The sequence below is a fragment of the Camellia sinensis genome, chromosome 7 (genome assembly GCF_055761805.1).
Source record: "Camellia sinensis isolate YWXY chromosome 7, ASM5576180v1, whole genome shotgun sequence".
Lineage (NCBI taxonomy): Eukaryota > Viridiplantae > Streptophyta > Magnoliopsida > Ericales > Theaceae > Camellia > Camellia sinensis.
In genome coordinates this window covers 183,152,249-183,175,974 of record NC_138967.1, presented here as the reverse complement: position 1 = coordinate 183,175,974, position 23,726 = coordinate 183,152,249, and the positions used below count along the sequence as shown (strand labels likewise).

The window sequence follows — 23,726 nt, the reverse complement described above, 5'->3', positions numbered from 1 at the left end:
TCTCTAGAAAAACTCGAGCACTTTAAGAGAGAGTTCTCTATCCCTGCCGACATCCAGATTAGGTTGGTTGGAGAGGAGGACTCTATCATGCTAGATAGAGACTCCATGCCCTTCTCTGTGGTTGCCTTCATAGAATGCAGACTTCGACTTCCTCTAGACATTCTCTTTAGAAAAGTCTTTCACTACTACAAACTCAACCTTATGCAGCTAGCCATCAATTCGTATAGCGTTATTAATGGTATAATTGCCCTAGCCCGCTGAGAAAATGCTAGGATAACATTAGCCGACATCTAATATTGCTATACCATGTATGGCCTGAAGTCTAAAAAAGGCTACATTTATTACCTCAAGTCGAGATCCACAGCCTACAAAATCATAGCTGACCACCCAAACTCCAACAAGGGTGTTGGAGATGACTACCTGATCATCTCAGCTAACTGGGAGTTTCCTCCTGATGATGATCTCTATCTCTTCCCTCTGCGCCGATCGGTGTTTAAAGAGGATGAGGGTAAGAACTAAGTGTTAACTTCTCTGCTTAAGACTTTATAACTTTATTTTCCTCTATTTGTTCTAATGTCTACTTTCTGTTCTCTGTAGCTTTTCCTCAACCATCCAATGTTTGCCATGAAAACTGAGGATTTGAAGCAGAAATTGGTCCACAAGACCAAGGAGGCTGTTGGCTTCCTCACTTCCTTAAACAACACCGAGGGCAAGATGAAAGTTCTGTTGGATCAAGTCAAGGAAACCAAACGAGCCCACGACTAGGCCGAAGAAAAAGCAGAGGTAGTAGAGGTTATGGCCAAGGTTCTCAAAGCCGAGGCCAAGGAGGCTGAAACAAAAATCGCTGAAGCCTAAGCAGAGCTCCGAAAAGCCTTGGCCACTAAAGAGGCCGAAATCAAAGCTGCCGATGAGAAAGCTTTTTCGGAGGTGCAGGCTGCTGTCCGTGACGCATACAAAGCTCAGGTTACCCAAGCCTGTAACCGAGGCTTTCTCCTCGGCTGGACTGTGGCCCTAAACAAACTGTGTGTTCCTGTGGACTCCCCTCTCCGCGACACCAATCAACTTCAATTGCCATTCCCTCCTGCTCCCAAGGATTCAGAGGACGAAGTCAAAGATGGGGACCCCGAGGCTAATGATGTTGATAAAGAAGAAACCGTTACTGGGGCCAAGTCCCCAACTCTGAATGAGTAAGTCCTGGACTTGACTCATGATGAGGAAGAGGACTTGGTTTCCAAGGGTGCATCTTTCAAACAAATAACTTCTGAAGTCGAGGTCCTTTAAGAGGGGTAGGCTGTCGTCCGTGATGCATACAAAGCCCAGGTTACCCAAGTTGATACCGATGATACAGTCCTTGGTGAAGAAAGAGAAGATTGGGGACGATATCCTTAGTGGGAACGATAAACATGCCGACCCTAAAATGGAGGAGGAGAACCCTAATGAAGGACCACGGGATCAAAATCCCGAGGAAAAAGACGTCGGCTAAGAGGGATACCCACTGAAGAAAGCAGGTTGAGATGAGTACTATAACGTTGTCAACTTCATGATGCAGAACAACGTCATGCAACCACCATTTCCATTGAAGGACACGTCGATTCCAACGGCCAAGAACAACGCCCACAAAGGGGGGCAAAAAGCAATCCCAATAGTCCCTCAGCATGACAAGGTGAAAGAACGCTCATATCGGCCTTCACGAGATGTCGGGCGAGCAGAGTCAATGAGAGGAGAGTCTCAAAGGACGCCTCGGACAAAGGGAACTTATGTCAAGGAACATCGGCACGTTTAGGAGAAGGAACTTTATTTTGACACGGTGAATGATGAGAAGTCCAAGAGGACTCATAACGACGTTGGGAGTAACGCACCAAAAAAGCTGAAATCCATTGACATTCGAGCTCCTGGTCAAACTAAGGAGAATTTGAGGGACTACCTCCAGAGGAAGTGGCAGAATGCCGAGGTCACATCTTCAGTCAAGTCGAGAACACCATTTTCAGTGGAGTTGGATAAGTTCGAGGCCCCGAAAAGGTTCCATATACCAAGGTTCCAGATATATGACGGTAAGTCCGATCCGAACTTTCACGTCGGCTTATATTTGAATTCAATGGCACTATATACTGGGAATAAATTGTTACTCTGCAAGGTGCTCCAGTCATCTATTGGGGAAATCGCATGAGATTGGTTTCACAAGTTACTGAAAGGAACTGTGAAGAGTTAGGAATGCTTGGCCGAGATGTTCGTGGCCAGGTTTGTCATGAACAAGTTGCAACCATAAAGAGTAGACTCCCTGATGGCTCTGAAAATTGGCGAGGGTGAAAGCCTCAGGGCTTATGCCAAAAGGTATTACCAAGATGTAACCAGGAATTGGCGATCGTGTCTTTTAAGAATGACCTAGAGGATGACTACATGCTTCAAAAGTCATTGGCAAAGGCTCTGCCAAAGAGTATGGAGGAGTTCATGGCAAGGATCGAGAAATATGCTAGATTAGAAAAGGATACACTTGGAGCAAAAGCACCGAAGCAGGAAAAGAGAAACGACTCGCCGAAGTGAGGTTGAGGTAATACTAGATTTAATAGGCAAGAAACAAGATTAAGGGTTGCATAGGCAGGCACCACTATGTTCCGGATCTCAGTTTATAAAGTAATAGAAAGGATAAAAAACCAACCGTATTACAGAGCGCCGAAGAGGATCCTAGGCGAATTTATAAGGAGAAGTCTAGGGAAGCACTGTGCCTACCACAATGAAGATAGACACCTGACGCAGGGTTGTAGAGCCCTAAATGCGCATTTGGAAGATCTGGTCAGACAAGGTCACTTGAGAGACCTAGTAGATGAGGCTAGAATGAGGGAAGAGCAGGTAAGGCTGCCCCAACCATCGGCAGCACCGCCTCCACCAGCACCACAACAGTAAGCAGACAGACCTCGAGTGATCAACGTGATTCACTCGAGGGTCGATGAGAATGAAGTACGTGGGGAGACTCAAAGGGTGAAGCACTTACAACATGTGTATCAGGTCCAGCAGAAGAAGCTTAGGACAGACAAGTGCAAGGGAACAATGGTGTCCTTTATTGAAGCAGACCTAGATATAGTATCGCATCCACACAACGATGCTCTAGTAGTAACCCTCAAGATTGAAGAATGCTGGGTAAGGCGCATTCTGATTGACCAAGGCAGCTCTTGTGACATCATGTATGTCAGATGTTACAAAGACCTCGGCCTTCACCGAGATGATTTGGAGCAGTACAACAGCCTTATGGTCGGGTTCAATAGAACACCGATATGGCCCTTGGGAGCAATAAATTTGGAGGTGCAGGTAGGCACCAAGAAGGTAACCACAGAGTTCACAGTAATTGACACCCTCTCTCCCTACAATGTTATCTTGGGGAGACCATGGTTGCACGCAATGAGGGTTGTACCCTCAACATTGCACCAACTGTTGCGGTTCCCAATGGAGCATGGAATTGAGGAGGTCAAAAGGGATCAGATGTAGGCAAAGAATTGATCCATAGCAGCAATGAAATCCACTTACAACGTGCGAGAGACAGAAACAGTAGAAATTGAGGACTAGGACATGGAGGTCCTCGATGACGTCGACAAACAGCCAGCCGACAAAAGCGAGGAAACCTTGAAGAAAATTCTGGTCCAACAAGAGGATGAAGAGCGCTTCTTCCTTCTCGGCTCAGGCTTAGCCAAGGAGGAGGAGAAGGAATTAGAGTCATTCTTGCGAGCAAACATAGAGGTGTTTGCCTGGATGCCCTACGAGATGTCTGGCATTGACCCCGAGGTGACATGCCATATGCTCAATGTAGATAGGTCGTCTAAACTTGTCATCCAGCGAGCAAGGAGGCCGACGTTGATGTATGTTGAAGCGGTTGAGGAGGAAGTGGACAAACTGCTAGAAGCCAAAGCCATTCGCGTGGTGAACTACCCTACTTGGCTGTCTAACATTGTGGTGGTGAAAAAAAAGAATGAGAAGTGGAGGGTCTGTGTGGACTTCACCAGCCTGAATAAGGCTTGTCCCAAAGACAGTTTCCCACTACCCAAGATTGACCAATTAGTAGATGCTACTTCAGGGCATGGAAGGATGAGTTTCCTAGATGCTTACAGGGGATACCACCAGATAGCAATGCACCTCCTCGATGAGAAGAAGACTGCATTTATCACCCTAAAAAAGTTGTACTATTACAGAGTGATGCTTTTCAGGTTTAAAAATGCAGGAGCAACCTACCAGAGGTTAGTGACCAAGATATTCAGACATCTGATAGGCAAAACAGTGGAAGTGTACAGTGATGACATGGTCGTGAAGACTAAAGAACTTGAGAATCATCTGGCCGAATTAAAGGCAGTTTTTGACATCCTGAAGACATATTGGCTCCGACTCAATACTTCGAAATGCGCATTTGGAGTCGGGTTTGGTAAGTTCCTGGGATACTTGGTTACCAGAAGAGGCATCGAAGCAAGCCTGGATCAAATCAAGGCCATCATTGACTTGAGAAGCCCGACATCACCCAAACAAGTGCAGATGTTGATTGGAAGGGCCGCAACTCTGAACAAGTTTATAAGTAGAAGTTCGGATAAGTGTAAGCCATTTTTTAGCTTGTTAAAGAAGGCCACAAATTTTTCGTGGACGAAAGGCCGACTTGAAAAAGTACCTGACAACAACTCAAATTCTTTCAAATCCAGTACCTGGAGAGGAACGATTCTTATACTTGGCAGTTTCAGACCACACAGTGAGTGCAGTGGTAATCAGAGAAGAGAAAGGAAAACAAAGGGCAGTGTATTATGTAAGTAAAACCCTTGCAAGTGCAGAGACTAGTTAGTTACCCCTGGAAAAGTTAACACTAGCCCTGTGTAGACGTCCCCGAACGTCCCGGGAGGGAAATCCCGTTCTGTTCATTTGGGCTTACTACAGTTCGGACTCAAATTGTCACGGTTCTTAATCTGAACCAAAGAGTCCAAATCCGGCAAATCGTTTTGAAAAACAGATTTTTGTAAAAAAGTGCCAAACATGGACTGCTTTACCAGATACAGAGTCGCCACCTAAATATTTTATTTTGGGAGAATTTAGGAAACCCTGACTCATTTGCCTAAGGCCACGTGTCCGTCATCACCAGAGTTGTCTCGGATCGGGAACTTGGGTACGATTGGGGAAGGTCAGCTATGAGCACCCCCTCTCGCCCGATCCGAAGATCGGCCTCTACTAACCATGATATCTTGTTTTGAAAACATTATGCGTTCTTATTCCGGTTATTAGCCTAGATTTACTATGTGATACGCACAACATAACAAGTATAGACTGAGTCGCCTGAATTGGGACAAAGCATTTCATGTTTGTTTTGAAAACGGTTTGCTACTCGCAAGTAGGCTAAAATGCAGGTTTTGCCACCCTCAAGTGGGCTTAGAAAAGATGGTTTTGCCACTGTCTAGTGGGCTTAAAACTTATGGTCAATGCATTATTCCAATTCAGATAACCCAACCTTCACCCACAGGCATTCAGGCAGATATATCATATAAGCATTTAGCCTCATGGTAAGCATGCTAATATGGCAACACTCACACGCATGCAAGATGCTAAAGCATAAGAGCTTACCTAGTACTCCAAGCCAAAATAGAAACTAGTTAGTAATCAAATGCATGATCCTAGTTCATGTTAAGATGGCTAATGCAACACATACAGAATGCAACTAGAATAGGCTCGGCTAATCTAAGAATGACATGTGAAATGCGACAACTTAATACACGTATTCAAGTTGGAATGGAAATACTATGCAGTTAGTATAATGCGCCGAGCCCGGTGCGTGCAAGACTGATGAATGATGCACGCATGCATAGCATAAGGTATCCTAAATTAAACATGCCCTAAACTAACCATCGAAAGCTAGTAAATAAAAGGGAAGAAAGACGTGGGGTTGGAAGACATACACACACTCACGCACACTTAATACACAATTGCCCTCACTCGGAGGGTCCGAATAAATAATACAGATTTAACTAATTAACTAGCTGACTAACTAATTAATTAATTACAAAACTTCTAATTAATCAACAAATTAATTACAAAAAGAAGGTGGCCGCAACCCCGCCTCGGGATGATGGGATGATGCATGCTTGATTTGCCGCGCCCGGAAACCCGGTACCATGCCACTATTGCCTCTGTTTACACTGCCTTGCTCCTCTGAAAGATATGAAAGTTTCCAGAACTGCTTTGAACTTCTTCCTGAGTGTTTTGGATTTCCACCGGCCAGAACAAAATTCCACCAGCCATGGGAATGGGATTATCGGCCAAATCTTGTGTCATCGGCTGGACAATGATGGCCGGTCGGCACAAAAAGTGGTCGACCGGCCATTTCTATTTGCAGAGCCCTGTTTTGACAGCAGCAGAGGACAGACAGTGCATGGTATGGAATTTTCAAAGCAGTGTGTGCATGGCCACTCTCCCAATCATGCTATAGACTCAAGGGAGTATGGCCCTCGGTACTCGTGCCACCAATCACGTACTTTGATGCATGGTGGCCAAAGGCACCAAGTTTGCAACTCAATGTAAATGCATGCAACAAAACAAATGAGTGCTAACGCCCTATCATGTTGAGATCAAGGGGATCGGCGACCGAAGAGTGAGATGTGTTTCGTCACTTTAAGTACGAACACGCCTCATTCCTCATGCTCGGTTTGACACCCCAAACCAAGCAAAAATGCAATGCATGTGTGAGATGTGACTCAAGTATGCACATGAGGCTAAAGTACCAACACATGCCAAATGTAATGTGACTTATAATGCAAGCATGCAATGTGCCAAACATGCGATGCAAACATGATGTGCAACTAGCTAAGCAACAATGCAAACATGCAAAGCTGATATAATGCAAACATGAGACCAAAGTAATGCAACATGTCAAAACTTGCAATAGTGGACTTAAACAAAAATGGGAGGCCTCAGGCATGCCCCAAAACAGTGGCCATAGATGATGCATAAGGACACAAATCATGCATGCAAGCATGCACATACCAAGGCCTATCACCTAAGCATGGAAGGGGCAACTTTCAAGGACACTTAAAGGTGATAAATATGGACATTAAACACTCATGTTAAACTCTGAATAGCACGCGAAGGGTGATGCCAAAACATGCTAGGAAATGGATGCGAGATGGAAGGCATTCAAGGCCACAAAAGAGGGCATTATTCAACACCTACCCTTAGCAAACATGGCATGGATTTTTCAAGGCAAAACAGAGTTTTATCATGCACAAATGAGCCCCAAAACCCACTAATATGGCAATCCAAAGCCTCAAACACATAGGCATGCACAATGCTTCATTTCAAGGCACAAAAGGACACCTTTTCAAGGCATGGAAGGAATGATGAATGCAAGCATAAAAGCATGGATTATGGACTGAAATATGATCTCCAATGATGCCAAATCATGAGAATAAGCTAAGCCAAGCATGCTAGTGACCCACACACTCAAGGCTTACAAGCCAAAATGCAAAGAGGCTATACCAAACATGGCGAACATGATCAAATCAGTACCCAACAGGCCTCAAGCATGATGAAATATGACCAAAAGCTTCGTGAAGTCAAGCTAGAACATACAAGCATGGAGGCCTAAATGCATGGTACCCTTCTAGGCAAAATGGAGGAATGCAAGGCAAGTACATTGTGCATGCAAGGGGCCATAAATTCGACCAAAGACAGATATATAGTATGACCATATAAAACCCAAAAACCTCTGGAATGGAGCCAAAAACAACTAAGCATGCATGCTACCCTTGTGAGCCAAAAACATGAACAAATGAGACACAAAGGGAGAGGGGTGTCCCTCCCCTATGCAAGACCTCAAAACCTCTTCTTCACCACTGAAAATCCTCTGGATTTCAATGGTGAGAAGGCCAATGCACAAAGGTATTCAAAGCTTAATAAGGAGAGCACAAAAAGGGCCAAACAAGGCCTAAGAGGGGGAGGTCGACCCCCAACACCAAAATGACCTTAATGAAATGTCTTAAACACACACAAAAAAAAAAAGAACTTTTATATGTTATACACAAAGCTTAAAACAGCATGCAAAGGGGGTTAAAAGCTAGTGCAAGATTGGGGAAAATAAAGCAATAGTGTTACCCTTGAAGAACACTTCAAGAACAGCAAGTCCAGCCACCTTCTTCTGATCTAAACCAGCTCCAAACTTCAAGAACAAACCCTCAACACCTCCAAAGTCGAAGTATGGTGTAATGCTAGGTGACTTAGTGCAAAACTAAGAACAAAACACACTTTTTGGCTCTCTAACACACACAAATGAAGATAGAGAGGGAGATATAGAGAGAGAAAGTGTATATATCAAATATATATGTATTAGGTCTGGTTTTTTGTTGAACCCCCTCAAAAGAGAGGGAAGGTCTCCTTATATAGAGCTAGATGGAGGCTTAAGCTTCCAAGAGAAGCTAACAAAAGGGGTCAAGGCTTCTTAAAAAAGCTAAGGCAAAGGGGCCAAGGCTTAAGACAGGTGTCTAAGCTTCTTGAGGAAGCTAATACAAAGGTCCAAGCTTCCCCAAGAAGCTAGACCAAAAGGGTGCAAAGGGTGCAATTCCTCCATACACATGTATGGAGGACAGGTCTGTGCACTCCAGCTGGCACAGCTGGCATGCACAATGCCTGAAAAAGGCAAAAAGGTGGTACTGGCCAGAAAATGAGTCCAACGGCCAAATAAATAGTCGGCCAACCTCACAAAGTGCCGACCGGCCATCACCAATGGCCGGTGGCAAGAAGACACGGCCGGTGGCCTCAGGACATGGCCGGTAAGGCGTGGGGATGGCCAACAAGCCATTCTCTACCTCCCAAATCAAAAACCAACAAGTGTTTGGTCCAACCAAGCCCAAGACAACCGAGTTGAGAGATCCTGAGGCAGGGCGCGTAGCCGAAACCTCCGGGAACTCAAAACGAACATGAACATAGATGATCACTGAGTGTTCAAACGGTGACGTCCAAGTCTTGAGGATGGTCAAAAATGGGGTGTCTACACCCTGGTGATGGCTTCGAAAAAGTTGAATCACTACTTCCAAGCCCACAAGATTGTAGTGTTGATTGAGCATCCCTTGAGGTCCTTACTACAGTAAGAAAATTTGACAAGCAGGGTTGCCAGATGAGCAGTAGTATTGGGCCAATATGACTTAGAGTTTAGGCCCAGGACGGCAATTAAAGGCTGGGTTCTGGTCCACTTTGTGGCCAAGTTCACACCCGATATCGTCCCATGTCGGGCTCCGGTGAGCCGCAACTTAGGGTGTTTAGGGGAACAAGAAGAAACTCCATCTGGGAATGAAAAACCTTGCAATAGCAAAGTAGAACAAGGTAGAGAAACCAAAACCCTGCGACATTTACATCGGCAACTCCTTCCGCCTGTTTGTCGATGGAAGTTCAAACCGTCAAGGAGCAGAGGCAGGATTAGTGTTAGTATCACCAGATGGGCGGATGTTAGAACAGTCTATTCGTTTGGGGTTCAAGCCCTCAAACAATGAAGTAGAATATGAGGCACTGATCTCAAGGTTGAAGTTAGCAGCAACAATGGAAGCCGAAGAGGTGGTAGCCTTCTGTGACTCCCAACTTATTGTGAATCAAGCAACATGCGAGTACGTAGCTCGAGATGAAAGAATGATAGCCTATGTCAAGGGTGTTATTAGACTGCTAGCATTGTTCCACGATTGTCGGCTACAATATGTTAGCCGAGATGATAATAGCCACGCCGATGCCTTGGCTAACCTGGCTAGTGCAATGAAATTAGGAGAGGTAATGATAATAATGGTTGATTATTTGTCAGGCCCAAGTGTGGAACCACTAATCACAAAGTGCAAAACAATGGGTATGGAGATGGGACCAAGTTGGATGGATGCAATAGTGGTGTTCCTTAGGGATAGCAAGTTGCCAGACAACCGAAGAGAATCACATAAAATTAGGTTGAAATCGGCCAAGTCCAGCCTAACAGCAGAAGGACATCTCTATAGAAGGTCTTTTACTAGTCCCCTTTTGAGGTGTGTGCATCCCTCCTAGGTTAAAGACTTCTTATATGAAATGCATAAAGGAGTATGTGGAAGCCATGCTTGGGACAGATCACTTGGGACAGATCACTTGCTCATAGGGCCATTACTTAGGGGTACTAGTGGCCTTACATACAGAAGGATGTTGAAACCTACGTCAGAAAGTGCGAAAAGTGTCAGAGGTTCGCACCTTTGGTACATCAACCAGCAGCAAATTTGAACCCAATGTCCAGCTTTTGGCTATTTTCCCAGTGGGGCATGAATCTTGTTGGATAACTGCTTCAAGCAACTGGGTAAAGAAAGTTTCTACTGGTAGCAACTGATTACTTCACAAAATGGGTAAAAGCTGAACCCCTTGTGAAGATTCGAGATATTGATGTGAAAAACTTCATATGAAAGAACATCATCACCAGGGTTGGGATTCTAAGGCCAATAATAGTAGATAATGGTACATAGTTTGACAGTAAGCTAATCAAAAGCTTCTGTGCATAGTATAAAATCAAGAACTACTACTCTACTCCAAGTTTCCCTCAGAGCAATGGTCAGGTAGAGGCATCCAATAAAACTATCCTAGATGGGATCAAGAAGGGGTTGGAAGCAGCAAAAGGGAAGTGGGTGGAAGAGTTACCCATGTGCTTTGGGCATATCGAATTACGCCGACAAGATCAACTAGGGAGTCTCCTTTTGCCATGGCTTATGGCACTGAAACAGTTATCTCACTAGAAGTTGGCATCCCTGGGATCAGAACCCAGGGAGTAGAGAATGGTACTAATGAGGCATTTCTAGCCCGAGATCTAGACCTACTGGAGGAGAAAAGAAAGAGAGCATCAATTCGGCTAGGGACATACCGGTAACAACTTGCTAAGGCTTATAACAAGAAGGCCAACCCAGGAGAGTTCAAATTTGGAGACCTTATGCTGAGGAAAGTAGTCGGCAACAAGAAGGATCCTAGGGACGACAAGCTAGGCCCAAATTGGGAGGGGCCTTATAGAATCATCTTGGTCATTGACAATGGAGATATCCGTTTGAGGATAGTGATGGCAAAGAGTTGCCAAGATCCTGGAACACTTGTAACCAGAAGTTTTTCTATCATTAGATTTTTATTTTTCGAAGTTTATGTCATTAGCCGAAGTAATAATAAAAGTTTAGCTTGATTTTTATGAATTTGAAATTTGTGTGATAGGACTGACCGGTCCTATGGTGGTGTTTATGAATCAAACATGACGAATAACTTAGACTTATTATATGGCAGAGTTAAATTATACTTGCATATAATAGAGTTGAACTAAGTTAGCGATGTTTCTGCATGAAACATGATGAATAACTTAGACTTATTATATGGCAGAGTTGAATTATACTTGTGTATAATAGAGTTGAACTAAGTTGGCGATGTTTCTGAATGAAACATGACGAATAACTTAGACTTATTATATAGCAGAGTTGAATTATACTTGCATATAATAGAGTTAAACTTAGTTGGCGATGTTTCTGAATGAAACATAACGAATAACTTAGACTTATTATATGGCAGAGTTGAATTATACTTGCATATGATAGAATTGAACTAAGTTGAATTAACCTACAGTTGCCATGTCGGCAGAGTTAAACTTCGAATGGAACTAAGTATGCTCTAATCGGATTAACAGAGAAACCAAGGTTCAACACCTTGGCTAGTCTTTGTTCGAATCTAACTTCGGCGAAAGTCTATAAACACATAATGTGAACTTAAGTAGAACTTAGGTTCACATTAGGGGGCAGGGAGAATGATGAATAAACTTAAAAGTTTAAGAGCTTGGGACTTGTTGAAATTTTTTAAAAGAATTTACAAGCTAGAATTAGCTTGACACTTGTTGAAATTTCAGAAAAATGTACAAGTTAAAGTTAGCCGAGGTGATATTGAAAGAAGTACCTGAGATACATATTGGCCGAGATGACCAACCAGGTTGCCAAACTTGGAAAAGACGGATGGAAGAAGTCTTGATAGAAGACAACAAGTAGAACTAAAGAAGCAGTATTTGACTGAATGACTTTAAAGAAACGAGCACTTGTAAAAATATTTCGAAATATTTTTAAGTGTTAGCCGAAGTATTCCAATTTTTAGCCCAAACAAACACTCAAGGTTCATATCCGAGGTGACTATATAGTTAAGTTGTGCTTTGAAGATATGCAAAAAATATTCTAAGTATAGAAATATGCATAGAAGAAAAGAAGGCATATATTCAACACTTAGAAGGAAATATAAGACTGGCACTCAGAAATTGGAACTTGTTCGCAAACAAAAAGGCACTTCGACCTGGCAAAAGGACAACTTGTTCGGGTACAAAAAAAAGCTCATCGGCCAAATTAGAACTTAAAACTGTTCAAACAAATTACATATGAAAGAAAAAAAGTTCAGAATAAAATAAAAGAAAATTCTAAGTGTTGGAAGTGTGGGCATTAGTTTCAGATTGCTTAACCTCGACTGTTGGCGTTGTGTCGGCCTCGGTTGGCAATGTGGTTTCCTTTTCCGCCGCTATCTCGGCGTCAATTTCCAGAAGTGTCTTATCTAAGCTTTTCTCCGCTGAAAGGACCTTGGCTTCAGAAGTTGTTTGTTTGAAAGAGGCACCCTTGGAAACCAAGTCCTCTTCCTCATCATGAGTCAAGTCCAGGACTTGCACATTTAGAGTTGGGACTTGGCCCCAATAGCAGTTTCTTCTTTATCAGCATCATCAGCCTCGGGGTCCTCATCCTCGGCTTCTTTCTCTGAATCCGTGGGAGTAGGAGGGAATGGCAATTGGAGTTGATTGGTGTCGCGGAGAGGGGAGTCCGTAGGAATAGACAGTTTGTCTAGGGCCGCAGTCCAGCCGAGGGGAAAGCCTCGGTTACAGGCTTGGGTAACCTGAGCTTTGTATGTGTCACGGACGACAGCCTACCCCTCTGAAAAAGCCTTCTCATCGGTAGCTTTGATTCCGGCCTCTTTAGTGGCCAAGGCTTTTCAAAGCTCTACTTGGGCATCGACGGTTTTTGTTTCGGCCTCCTTGGCCTAGGCTTTGAGAACCTCGAGCACAGCCTTCACTGCCTCTGCTTTTTCTTTGGCCTGGTCTTGGGCTCATTTGGTCGCTTTGGCCTGATCCAATAGAACTTTCATTTTGGCCTCGACGTTGTTTATGGAAATGAGGAATCTAGCAGCCTCTTTGGTCTTGTGGACCAATTCCTCTTCAAATCCTCAGCTTTCATCGCAAAGGAATGAGCATGCTGGATTGCCTGAGAAGAAAAAGAATGAACAAGTTAGTAAAATTATGAACTATGAGAACTTGAATTAAAAAGCCAGAAGAAGACAAGAGTTGAGGGCTTACCATAATAGAGTGTTGCATCATTAAAGCAAAGTTTTCATACCCCATGATGTTGGCCATACGATTTAGATCAGTTAGAAGAAGAATGCCGGTGGAAAGAGCGACACCGATCGCAATATTATCAATGGCACTGTCACCTGCCTTGATTGGTTGGTTCCCAATCGTGATGGCATGAGCCCAAAGATCATCGACTTTAAAGGCACTTGGGCTTCCGGCCGCTTGGGACTTCGACTTCTTCGATCATGAGGTGTTGGTCAGCTCGTCCTTGGCGTTAGAGGCACTCTTTTCAATCTCGGCCAATTTTGAGATTGGCACTGTATCATCGCTATCAACTTGGGTAATAAGGGCCTTTGCCTTGTCCTTTTTTACCCTTTTTGGTTTTTGTTTAGGTTGGGATTCTAATAGAGAAGATTGGAGTGTCACCACTCCTGGCAGGTTGGCTAGGGGGTCCTCCACAATGGCTTTGTTGTGGCCTATTTCCTTAGCGGTTGCAACAACGGTGATTTTAGTGCCAAAATGAATTACTAATAGAGCAATTTGTGGGTTTGCTGGGTCAAATGCTAATTCTTCAGAATCTCGTTGTCTACGACTTTGGGTTCTGCCGGCAGGGACATTTGGTGGAGCTTGACGTCGACATCGACGTTGTGATATCGGGATTAGTTGGGGGGTAGATGTTGATGACAACTCAACTGGATCAAAAGAAAAAGCCTGATTAGTCCTTGGTGAAGAGGTAACTGGAGGGGTTGAGGCAGACTGTGGAGTTTGACTTCTTTGTGGGATGTCAGGCAAAGCCGACTTGTATGTTGGAATATAATTAAGTAGCAGAGGGGCTTTGCACTGGTCTATAGGCCGGCCCAGCAGCCTTTTCAAGTCTTTGCTAGGGAAGAAGATTGGCGGAAGTCTTTGGATGTTTTAGGAAGAGCTTTCTTACCCTCATCCTCTTTAAACACCGATCGGCGCAGAGGGAAGAGATGGAGATCATCATCAAAAAGAAACTCCCAATTACCCGAGATGATTAGGTAGTCATCTCCAGTACCCTTGTTGAAGTCTAGGAGGTCGGCTATGATTTTGTAGGCTGTGAATCTCGGCTTGAGGTAATAAATGTAGTTTTTTTCAGACTTCAGGCCACACATGGTATAACAATATTGGATGTCGACTAATGTTATCCTAGCATTTTCTCGGTAGGCTAGGGCAATTATACCATTAATAACCCTATAGGAATTGATGGCTAGCTGCATGGGGTTGAGTTTGTAGTAGTGAAGGACTTCCCTAAAGAGAATGGCTAGAGGAAGCCGAAGTCCGCATTCTATGAAGGCAACCACAAGGAAGGGCATGGAGTCTCCATCTGGCATGATAGAGTCCTCCTCTCCAGCCAACCTAATCTGGATGTTGGCAGGGATAGGGAACTCTCTCTTAAAGTACTCGAGTTTTTCTGGGGAATCTACCCTCCACCTGAACATACCCACTGTCTCGGCTAAAAGGGGTTAGGCAACAAAGTGATGGATAAAGGTTTGAATACTTGGCTAAAACTTAAGCTAACAATGGAGCTAGGGTTTTTTTAGATCTAAGGGGAGTTTTGTTTCAAGTTTTTCTTAAGTAATTGGTTTCTAGGCAGAACCCAATTTTAGGACTACGTAGAAATAAGAATTGAGGGAAAAATCTGGAAAATATAACAAGAAAAGCAAGAGAAAGAGCAAGATTCAGACTCAAGAAGCATCAAAAGCAAAATAAAAGAATTGAACGAAGCAAAAGTGTAGAAATACAGATATAGCAAGAGCAGTGCCAGACATTCAAGAGTGACCGGTGCAATGTGCCAAAGATGTGCTTAGTCATATGAATGGTAGTCCAAAAACATGAAAAATTACAAACACAGTGTGAGTGTGTGAAGGCAATGTGCACAAATCATAAGCAAATGCAATGACGAAAGTTTGAGGAGCAAGGTAGATTCAAGAACAGAGGATGTCTTATAAACAAAGTTCAACCACGAAAACAGATGAAACTTCTACAGCAACATATACAGAGTGGAATATATGGCGAAACTCAAAAAGAAGAAACTGTGGACTTACCAAGTGAAGCTGACAGAAAGGACGCCGGAATGGATCTCGTTGGAGTCGGACGACATGAATAATCGGAACCAAATGGTGAATTGCTCACCGAAGGAGATGATTAGAGCAATTGCAAGAGCTTGAAAGCACGAAAATGGAGGATTGGAAGAGAAGTATTAGAAAGAGAAAATTCGAAAGCAAATTGAATTCTCAAAAGTGAAGAGACGGAGAGAGAGTAAGAGTTTTGTCAAAAGTTCAAAAGGGCGACAAACTATAATGGAACGCCTAGGACGACGTGTCTGTCAAGCGGCATGGGTAGATCGACGTGACTTAGTGACGTGTGAATGGTACGAGCCAATAGAGACATGACACGTAGAGGAAATGGTTGAAAAAACCGTGCGTGACAGCTCATGCACAGATAAAACTCTTAGAATTCTGGATCTAATGAGGCAACAACCTCGGCTATAGAAACGATCTCAATTAAGGAACTCAAAGAATTAGGTTTTTTGGATCTTGGTCATGGACAGTTGGGTCCTGGATACTTGAAACCGATGAGTCGTGATCTCAGTCAAAGAAAGGAATGAATTCTAGCCGATGTTTTTTCAGGAAGAAACGATGTAGGTTCCATCACCTCAGGTTGCCAAGGTAATAGAACCTAGGGGCAATTGTGGGACATATTTTGTGAGTGACGGCATGTGGCCAAGGTGACGCCGGGTTGTTAGCCAAGTTGCCACATGGCCTGGTCCTGGCGCTGAGGTTATCTTGGCTAGGCCGAGGTTACCTACGGAGATATCGGAATCCGAGATCCGCAGATAAGGGAAAAGAGCCCTAGAACCAGGGAAGATCTCAGTCTAGATAAAGATAAAGCTCTTAGGGAGTTTATCCCTATCTAACTGAGAATCCTGGATAAGCATTGAGCCTGAGTCCACTGAAGTAAGGCTTTTACAGGGATCAGGTCAGTGTTGGCTATAAAAACAGGGCACCCCCGTGGGTTTGAGGGATGTGTGATATACGGTGAGCAGTAAGTTTTTTCTTGTGAGTTTAAGTACAATTTGTTATCTTTGAGAGATATTGACTTGATCGTCGGAGTACCCTCGGGTAGACGAATCACCGCCGGATTCTTATCTTTCTGTAACAGGTTGTTCAGGTTTAATCTATTTTGCCGATGCTCTCTGGCTAAGTTCCCCGTTTGATAGTGTGGTCAGAAATCAATACCCACAAGTTAAAATATCAAATTATAAGATGGGGTCCATCTCTAAAACTTCTCATTTAGAGGTCTCAAACTAGTTACAAAGACTAGTGCAAGGCACAGTTTTAAATTTTATACTTTAATAATTTTTAAAAATAAGAATATTAATTTATAAAATAAAATAAAATAAATCATTAGATATATGATAAAATTATATAAATTGTATTATAAATAATAATAAAAAAAATATAATGAATCCTATCGTTTTAACATAATTATATTCTTTTCTTTTTCAGTAAGGACAAAGTGAGAAAACATAAATATAAACAAAATAAAGTATACATTTTAGTATAAAAGAGATAAGATAATTCCTCATCTTAAAAAAAAAAAAATTGAACTAATAAAGAAGTAGAATAGAATACATATGTGTACAAATGACTCATTTTATTAATAAATAAATCATACTCGCATAACAAATGTCAATTTTATTAATAAATAAATTTTTAAGTCAATTAACAATTTTTAATGATATGAAAAATATCTTCCAGTCAATCATTTTGTTAATAAATAAAGCACTAAGTCAATTAATAATTTTTAATGATAAGAGAAATATTTTCCAATGAACAATTTTGATAATTTATTGTTGCGTAGGAGAGTAGTTATTTTTTTTCTTTTGATTATTGAGTTAAATTAAAATTTATAACAAACGATAGTTGTAATTTGTATTATTATAAGACTAATTCATATTTTAAACAAACATTATGAGTGTATTTATAATTTGTTAAAAAATAAAAGATTTATATTTTACAATTGATCAAAATGTTTGCATATTTATGAGAAAACTTTCATTCAAATTGTTATACTATTAGTAAATTATACAAAATAAAATAACAAAATAAGAAATTTCTAAACAAGGTAAGGGTAAAATAGGCAATCCAAAACAAACATTCCCAACCAAAACAACCAAAATATCTAACATAATCACTCAAATTATTTCACCAACCAATTAAAAAGTAAATTAACAATTTTAAAATAAGCTAAGAGTAAAATAAGAAAAGAAATGATAAGCCAGAAGAGACACAGTTTTTTTTATATATATAGATATGAGTGTGTGATTCATTGAGAAAGATCTTTTATTTTTATTATAAGATCGTGATTGAATTTTAAGAAATTATTCTTTTATTTTTATTATAAGATGGTGATTGAATTTTAAGAAATTATTTAAACTCAACTCAAATTTTATTTGATTGTCCAAGTTTATCCAAGTCCAGCCTAGTTCACACCAAATTCAAAGTTTTGTTTCTTAAAGTCAGGGACGACGGCAAGAGACAAGCGATGGGGTCCATCCACCCATCAGCCTGCCAATAAACTTTAAATTATTATTTTTATCTTAGAAATTTTGGTTAATAACCAATTAACCCCAATAAAAAATAAAATAAAAACCCAATCATCATGCAATGATTTAAAAAACATGACACCACCTCAAATGAAATTGTAAAAGTTTGTGTATTTTATTAAAAATGCACAATTTTTTTTTTTAAAGATAATAGTATTTTATTAAAAATATATAGACGAATTATACTAATAATTTTTATAGTTTGGAACTCGTATCACTTTAGTTCTTGACTTTTTAATTGTGACACATTTGACCATGAATTTTGAATCTTGATCCAAATAAGAACAATTGAAGATATCATTACTTAATTTTAAGGGTAAAGTCATCAATTTGATAAAATATAAACCAATTTAACAAAAATAAATGTCAAAAAATTATTTTAAAAATTTTAAAAATTATTTCTACTGACCCAAACTAAAATTATGTAAAATTGATAAATCTTTTACGCATTTATTTATTTATTTTACCAATTTAATTTTTATTATGTGTTTGGATGATGATCATGTAATGAGTGGTTGTTAGACCTTTAATGTATAATCGATATATTTAATATATGAAATGTTTTTAGTTTTAGATTTTTTGATTTAATGAATTGGTTTAATGTTGATATCAAAGTGTCACCATATTTGACTTTTGAAAAAATAGAAACTAATTTAATGAAAATAAAAACAATCACCCATTACATGATTATCATCAAAACACATAATAAAAATTAATTTGGTAAAATAAATAAATAAATAAATATGTAAAAGATATCTTTGGTGGTTAGAAATAATTTTTAAAAATTCAAAAATATTTTTTTGACATTTATTTTTATCAAATTAATTTATATTTTATCAAATTGACTATTTTGCCCTTGAAATTGAGTAATAATATTTTCAATTGTTCTTATTTGAAACAAGATTCAAAATTCAGGGTCAAATGTGTCACAATTGAAAAGTCAAAGATCAAAGTGACACAAGTTTCAAAATATAGGGACTGTTAGTATAATTTGCCCAAAATTTATTGAAAAATTATATATATATATATAACTCTAAGGTTTGACTCTAACAAAATAAATTATAAATTTTTTATTTGTCAATTCAAACCTAATATTTTGATTTATTTTCAAACTAAAATATTTGTCTATTTTTGTTAAGTAAAACTAATTAAAAAATGATATTTTAATAATTAAACTCAATGTAAATATATATAAAATGTCTAAAATATTATTTTTCATTGTGTTTAACGAATAAAATACTATTTTTTTTTTGTCACTTTTAGTTAATCTTTAGATGGTTTATTCTACTCAAAGTTAGTTATTCTAATCTTTAGATGGTTTAGATTAAAAATAAATTAAAAGATTATGATTTAAATTGACAAAATTAAAATAAAGAATTTAGTTTATTACAAATGTCAAATTCTGATTTTTTTTTTTTGTTAATTTCCTCAAGTTTATTCTACTCAAAGTTGGAGAAGTTCAAATGTTAATTAGTTTAAAATTTCTTTTCTTCTTATAAAATTTGTAAAACTTAGCAATCATTACGAAATTAAGTGACCCATCCCTATAAATTCTTGGCGTCGCCCCTAAAATAATCTGGCTAGGCTCGAGTTCCGCAGGTTGCTCCCTTAGTTGAGTCTGGTGGTGCTAGTTTACTCTAATCTTTTCGGATTTCTGTTTTTGACAGTTTGAGCAAGAGCGAGGACAAGTCACCACAAGCATTGGATGCTACACGAAGCAACACAATGTGCCTGAGAAAAAAGTCCTTGACGAGTTTCGAATCCAAGTTGCTAATGCATGGAAGGACATAAATCAAGAGTGCCTCAAACAACCTCCTGATGTGCCGATGCCTCTGCTTACGCGAGTTATCAATCTTGCACGCATGATTGACATTTTTTATAAGGATGAAGACGGGTATACCCACGTCCGAACGGAGATGAAAAAATGCATTGCTTCATTGTTCATAGATCCTGAGCCAATGTGAGCTCGGTATCCAACTCATTGGACCAATTAGTTAGTATCTTTATGGTCATATAGTGTACTTGTATCAAAATTGATTGATTTTTGTCATCTGAAATCAATTGACGTTTAAAAGCATCAACTATTTAAGGCTGAGAATGTTTGCTTCTTCTTTTTCTTCTTCTATATGTATATAATTTTTTTTTTCTTTTTTGGGTGTAAAAATGGTAGGAGGGGACGATCATTGCCTCAGATACACAGGATGCGTTTGGTTTGTGTTTGTAGAGTAATTTTTTAGCTAAAAAGTACGAAAATTTGTTTGGTTTGCATTTTTTCAAAAATTATTTTGAAAAATTATTTTGGGGAGAGAGTTTTAAAAAAAGTGATTGATTTGATTATATGAGAGAGTGTGATTTTGAAAAGTATGCAACCAAATAAAATTTTGAGATTTTTTTTGAAAAATTTTGTTTAGTTTGATTACTCTTAAAAATTTGTTTATAGTAAATTTTTTTCAAAATTTTTTCTAAAAAACAAACCAAACAAGTCCACTGTTTCTTTGCAACTTGATGTAGGATAAGTTTCATAGTATCTAAGTTTCATAGTATTGTTATTCCCTCTCACTTCATCGAGTAGATCATTCTTACAAAAAATTAAGTTAATTAGATATTTGTAACCCTATAACCAGTTTTTATAAAAATTATCAGTTAACATAACTTTCATAAATTTTTAAAAATAATTAAAACCTAATCATGCAATTATGTTTATCCAATCAATTTAACTTTTTTTATATAAATAGTATTCCTGACGAACTTTATAATATAAACCGTTCAAATAAAAAAAAAATATTCTAGATAACTTCTCATAATCAATATTCCCTTTCTTTGTTCCCCTTTACCCGATAAACCCGGTTGGAACGCTCTTTCCCATCACGCAGAGTTTTTTTTTTTTCCTTCAGTTACTAGGCCTCCTATGTTGTTTACCCTGTCCTTCTCTTTTAGGCCTTATTTTTAAAAAGTTCTATCCACAACAGTTGAATTTTGCAAAAAATAAAAAATTAGCCCGTTTTAAATTATTTGAACAGGCAACAACATAGAAACAACAAAAACTGTCAAAAACAAATTATTATTTTTTCCTTATTGTATAGGGCATTGCTCGGTGAAAGAACAGAAATCTCAAATTATGTCATTGTGACCAATGTTTTGAAAATCAAACTGGTAAACGAACTAAAAAAGGAGTTAAGTGAACAGATCATCGGTTCAACCGTCGAGTTAAAGCGGTTCAACCGTGACATTATAATTAATATTATATAATTAAAAAATATAATTATAAATTATAAATAAATAAAATACATATAAATACTCAAATAAAAATAAAAATTGTTACATAGTATTTATTAATAATATTTAATAAAGTTATAATTGATAAGAAAAAATTACTTATTTTAAAGAAATTAAAATCTTATAACATTCCGTCCAAACAAATTGATTGAATGATAGATTTAATTTTGGAGGGAAATGAAATTTTTAACTCTCTCTCCAATCAATATGATTCAAATAATTTGATTGAATCCCACACAGAATTTTATAGGTTATATTTGAAAAATCTTTTCCTATAAATACTAATAGACTTTCATAATCTCCCCAAGTTTTCAATGAGACTCCTCCTTTAGAAGTAAGAGTTTTTAGTTAAAATTTTGAAATATACATATATATATATATATATATATATATATATATATATATATATATATATAAGAAAGAAAGAAAAGAAAAGAAAAGAAGAAAAATAAAAAAAAAAAATTAGATATTTTCTAATTGTCGAGTTGTTCCAAAACCGATACCAGGTCATTCCAAAATTGGTATCGAGTCATCGGTTTTCCTGGTTAAACCAGCGGTCCTTCCGATTTTGACAATCTAGGCTTGTTTTTAGCCTAGCTCGGGTTTTAGGGTTCTTCCAGACCAGAACTAGGCCCGGGTCCCAGTCCGATCGAACAATCCAGTCTGGGTTTTAAAACATCGATTGTGACTGATGGGTCACAAATAAGGACATGAAAAATCACAATATTCACAACACCCATTTTAGATTAAAAACTAGATTTGGATTCACATCACAGTAGTATATGTTACAAGTCTAGCATGAAAGCAAGAGTTTCAATCCAATTCTCCTCTTATCCACAGTTTAATATTTGAATGATAGTCCAACCATGAAAGATAAAATGAAATTTGAGCAAAAGTGGAATGGCAATAAGTGTGAAAAAAAATTTCACTCACCTTTTGGATTATGGATTTGAGTAGGAATTAGGAAATAGAAAGAGAAAAATGAGTGAAATGTAAATGAAATATAAACTAAACTTTTTCTCTATTAAAGCCATCAAATGTTATAGTGATGTTCATTTAGAGGTTTGGATAGGGGAGATTGTGATAGAAAACTTTGCGAAACATAAACTAAAAACCGTTAAGGATTCAATTCTATACATGAAAACTATATGAATTTCTACTATACAAAATAAGTGTATACGTACCTTGATCCATGATAGTATCAAAACCTCTTTTGAAAAAGAGAAACCTTGAATAGAAGACATTGATCTTCAAGTTCTTTATTTGTCTAATCAATGTTTTGAAACCCGGACTGGTGAGCGAACCGAAAAAGGAACCTGGTAGACAGGTCACCGGTTCAACCGTCGGGCCAAAGCGGTCGAACCGTGACGTCATAATTAATATTGTATAATTAAAAAATATAATTAAAAATTATAAATAAATAAAAATATATATAAATACTCAAATAAAAATAAAAATTGTTGTATAGTATTTATTAATAATATTTAATAAAGTCATAATTGATATAAAAAAAAGTTACTTGTTTTAAAGAAATTAAATTTTTTAAATATTCCCTCCAAACAAATTGATTGAATGTTAGGTTTAATTTTAGAGGGAAATGAAAATTTCAACTCTCTCTCCAATCAATATGTTTCAAATAATTTGATTGAATCTCACATAGAATTTTATAGGTTCTCTTTGAAAAATCTTTTCCTATAAATAGGAATAAACTTTCACAATCTTCTTAAACTTCCAATGAGACTCTTCCTTATGAGAGGAAACTCCTAAAGTAAGAATTTTTAGTCAAAATTTTGAAATATATAATATATATATATATATATAAATATATAAGAAAGAAAGAAAGAAAATTAAAAAAAAAAAAAGAAAACAAATCGGTGGTCCAACCCACCAAACCGGGACCGGGTCACCGGTTTTCCCGGTTCAACTGCCGAGCTCACCGGTTTTTCATTTCTAAGCCGGTTTTCATCCTACTCTGGTTTTAGGGGGTTGACCGGACCAGAACAAGGCCCGGTTCCCGGTCCAACCGGTTCGGCCGGCCGGTCCAGTCCAGGTTTTAAAACATTGTGTCTAATATCTTTAAACCACTTCTCTCTCTCTAGGCGATGAGAGCCTTCTTGTGTTGACAACTTGAGTTTTGTGATAGAGAGTGTGGTATGGGAACTTACACTATTTATACTAGTAGTCTTCCCATCAAGGAATCCATTCATTCAATGAACCCATTCATTTAATGAACCTCATTAGATAGATTAATGTATCTTCTACATTCATAATAAGTACATTCAATGCATTGACACTATCCCTATTAGTCTTCTATACATTATGTATATATAAGTGCATTCATCAATGATTAGTCACCATCTAATTGACGTACATGTATATTACTTAATGAGATGAATATAGTATAATTTTGTATAAGCCACATTAAGCCATATTTAGAAAAAAATTCTTATAATCTCCCACTTGGCTTGCATGATTATA

General features: G+C 38.6%; 1 pseudogene; it reads left to right on the top strand.

Annotated features, from left to right (window-relative positions):
- LOC114314036 ((-)-germacrene D synthase-like) overlaps positions 1 to 19,942 on the top strand; it is a 69,042-nt pseudogene extending 49,100 nt beyond the window's left edge.
- Positions 19,943 to 23,726: the final 3,784 nt, after the last annotated feature.